Source organism: Cynara cardunculus (genome assembly GCF_001531365.2).
Source record: "Cynara cardunculus var. scolymus isolate 2C chromosome LG 14, CcrdV1, whole genome shotgun sequence".
NCBI classification, from domain to species: Eukaryota; Viridiplantae; Streptophyta; class Magnoliopsida; order Asterales; family Asteraceae; genus Cynara; species Cynara cardunculus.
Window position 1 is genome coordinate 2126821 of NC_037541.1, and position 4221 is coordinate 2131041.

General features: G+C 37.3%; 1 long non-coding RNA gene across 1 annotated transcript; it reads left to right on the forward strand.

Annotated features, from left to right (window-relative positions):
• The first annotated feature begins 332 nt into the window (after positions 1–332).
• Positions 333–2054, forward strand: LOC112526370. The gene is made up of 2 exons (XR_003070599.1): positions 333–465; positions 1689–2054. It is a non-coding gene; the product is annotated as an uncharacterized LOC112526370 (long non-coding RNA).
• Positions 2055–4221: the final 2167 nt, after the last annotated feature.

A 4221-nucleotide genomic window follows, 5' to 3' on the forward strand; every position in this document is an offset into this window, starting at 1 on the left:
TTTCGAGGCATGTGACTTGGCTTGTTTTTGTGCGTAGACACAAGGGACTACAATACTGCAACTTGTGTGGGCCAACTTTTTCACACGATGTGTCAAATGTTAGAAACCGCAAGCAAAAGTTCCTTGTGGCGTTGACTTGTGGTATCTTGGCCCTTTTTGTGAGTTTTTTTTCCGAGGTGGCTATAAAGTAGATGTTTTTCATGAGGTGGTGATTTGAGATGATAACCCGGGCTTGTTTGGTTTGGTTTATGTTTGTATACCTGCGAGTTGATGAACAAGTATCAAGAATGCCAAATCTTTTTGTCGGTCTTACTTTGGTTAAATGGTGGCAGAATTTGGCTAGGATTGGATTTGGACTTTTGTTCTTGAATGCATATTAGGCCGTCGAAGGAGAGAGAATCGGTTGAGCCCATCTGCTCAAACATTTCAGGATTTCATGTTCATTGGCCTCTGATCACGATTGAGGTATGCGAATAACTACTATAAATATAAGATTGTCATTAGGCAAAGGATCGTGTGAGAATAGGAGTTAAGATGAGAAGCATAAGAAGGGATTTGGACCGTTGATCACTTTTAATCTATGCTCACCCATGAATTGCACTTATCATGGGAATTGATCTCAGTGCACCGCGTTACTTACTGTTGATCTTCGATTAGGATTAATCCAAGGGTGGAGATCCCTTCTCACCTTCTCACCATAACTTCCATTCTCACTGAACCAACCCTATATATATATAGAGAGAGAGAGACGGAAGCATGTCTCTTCATGCACTGGCTCGTTCTCTTTTCATGTTTTCTTTTCCCAGCCATGGAGATTCTTGCAGGACACCATTTTATCATAAATTTTTCTTTATTTAAACCGTCTTCATAAATTACAATTGCCATGGCATTTTTTGCACCATGCCACTATCTTGTGAAATAAGGGTATGCCAAAATTTCGAAGTTTCATCAAGTCAATGACTGAAACGGAGATATATTATCTTTTTGGCCGGAGGTCCTATTTTTCGGCCAAAAAGCWTAAGGTGTATTCATAATAAGGGTGGCAACATTAAGAACACAAACGGGGTAGTTATTTTTGTCGGCTATTTAACTAACCCGTTTGTTCTTAATAATCATAAGGAAGTGAAGTGGGGACTAAGGAGAATTTGGGCCCTGAATTGCTTGTCCATTTAACTTTATGAAGTCGCAGGATGTGTCCAAGCAGGTTTAAACCCTTTGTTTTGGCTAGGGTTTTAGGGTTCTCGCAATAGCTTTTTCTGTAAGGCGATCTTTTAGCAGACTCGGGGGTGCATTTTGGAGGGTTTAGCGTTGAAGATTCTACGACCATTTCCTCCATATAATCTCTTGCATTTATTTGTTAGATTTGGATATTGGTTTTTGTATTTATATCTTGTTGGTAGATTTGAACACATTTGGGATCCATATATTCCGTATCGATTGTTGGGTTTCAAAGCTTTGCATATTTTGATTATTCGTTTGGGACTTTTGTGCATCGGTTTGTGGAAATTATCCCCGACAGGAGGTTGGGCTCTACCGATGACCCATTGGTGCCCAGGGGTATTTATGGAACATTCCTGCAAGTTTGCTTAGTTTATTTAGTTGTTTCCAGGTATCTCATGGAAAAAATAAACCCATTTTATGCACCTTATGAACACATCTAACTATATTTGACATGTTCTTCTCCACAGGTTACCAGTTCGAGTCCTACCAATGCCACTATGGGATTTTCCAATTTTTTCTCGAGGGTCTCGTGGGATTGGTCCAGGGGAATCGACAGTGAATCGACAGTTTTACCCTTGCAAGCTGGGCCAGACATGTTAACAAAAAGAACTTGTTTCTTGTTGGACATACARTAGCAACTAAATTGACGGTTTTAACCTTTCGTCATGAATAGATGTACGATAGAAACAGACGCACGAGCTAAACAAACTTGTTCCAAGTTGTGTAACTCTGTGAGTAGTACGAGGAGGACAAACAGGTAAACTTTTGATGTTTGTTGTGGCTAGTAACATCGAGCCATTAGCCGCAATGTCAGTCCTCCTTTGATTGAGCTACTTTAGATGGTTCGGTTTTGGTTTGGATGAGTTCTAATCTTGTAGGAGAAGTTACGGTAACCGCACTGGTTGTAGGTTCTAAATGAGATTGATATTTTTTAAAATAAAATTAGGTGTCCGGATCAGTTTGTGTGCATCTCGACTGATCTCATGGACCTCGAAGCAAACCCAAGATCATACCGGTTGAAGAAATGACCATTTTGATATTTTTATCTGCTGGGTTTGGTTTTCGCAATAAAAATCGATTTTATGATTTTGGTACATGTGGTTTTGATTAGGTAAAAGACAAAAAATTGTTAAAAGGATGAAAATGCCCTCATTTTAACGGATTCTTTTAATGAGTGTCAAAAGGAGGGACAATTATGGACGTTTTTGCAAAACACGATGGTTATCTTGTAATTTTAAAACTGTACGACAAAGCACATAAACCAAATTTGTAGTTGACTCTCTTTTATTTATATTAAGGTAAAACAATCTCGGCTAATTCATTAATTGTGTTTTGATGTTATCAAAATTAAACTACAAGAAGATTTACTTAAAAAAAATGTTCGATTAGGATTTACGTGTTTGGTTTCAAATCGAGTCAAAAACCAAGTCGATAGGGGGTCAATTTTACTCGAGTAAAATTGTTATTTTATTAATTAATTTTTTTTTACAAGTACCTAGATGGCGAAAGCCTAATAGCCAAAAACATCACTAGCTTATGCTCTGATCCGAGTAGCACGAGACACGTGGAATCTCGTGTGATTCAACAAGGACCTTCTTGCAAAGCTAAATGCTCCTGGGTGACCGATAGCGAAGTATTACCGCGAGGGAATGGTAAAAAGAACCCCAATGGGGGAGTGAAATAGAACATGAAACTGTAAGCTCTAAAGTAGTGGAAGGAGCCTCGGGCTCTGACTGCATGTCTATTGAAAAATGAGCCGACGACTCATAGGAGATTGTGACGTGGTATCTTTAGATAAAAAAAAACTAAATCCTACATTAACCTCCACTAAATCAGTGTCTCTCTTCCTCATTTGCTCCTCAAACAACATCACCACCAATGATGGCGACACACCAACAACAAAAACGAGACAACTTTTGATTTATAGTATATTACAAAATGGTCCCTCAACTATGCCTCAGTTTACACTTTTCTCATCTTAGTTTAAATCATAATGTTTCTTGTTATAAAAACTATCCAATCTAGGCAAAAATTTGATTACTAACAACATTAATCGGATCCACATGGAACCCGATTCCAAGAAAATGTCCAATTTAACATCGTCACTATTACTTGTTAGCTTGGTCATATACATTTTTTTGTTAGTGCTTTTGTTTACATATATATTGTCATATGCATTAAAAACTAATATCGGGATAAGTGCAGAAAAAAAAAAGAATCGTAAAGACTCGTACAAGAAATTATCAAGAATCAATAATAAGATATACGTCTTATGCATGGAAAACRATATTCCCATGAGATTAAGGCAGAAAAGAAAATGTATCTTTTAAATGACGTTGTACCAGTTATTGAGAAACCATTGTCYTGAAAGTGAAATTCACTGTGAATATAGGTGAAGCCTAGAAACCGTTTGCTCCATAAGGTTTACATCACATCAAACTTGTGCACTCGAGGTTGMGGGTTTGGAATACGTAGAAACATATTTCAAATTAGGGATTAATAGAATTTTTGATTGGCTGGTAGCCTTATCGGGTTTCACTGATTGGTTAGATACGACATAAATCTGGCCCTAATCTCACTCTTATCGATTTGTACATTTTATAAACCAATAAAACATCACGTCAGCTCAGGTTGGCTTTTGATGGACGATCAATTATTGTTTGCCCTATTTTTAACCATTAAAGGTTAACATCTTATATTTTATGCCACTTTGAGATAATCGAAAATTGGATGACATTTGTAAGAGTTTCAAATTAAAGTAATAAACGTGAAGGTTGACATATTTTACAGGGACTATTTATTGTAATTATAGTAACACGTGTATAACGGCCGTCATCTACTGGTTACTGAGAGTGAAGATACTATCTTACTGGGCCCCACCTCTTCATCCTTATCCAGGTGTGTCAAAATAGAGGTCTTGTGGGACCCACATTCATTCATTGAAATTTTGTTCGATGTATCTTCAACTTTTTTTTAACGCGGTTATATAAGTTTTTATTA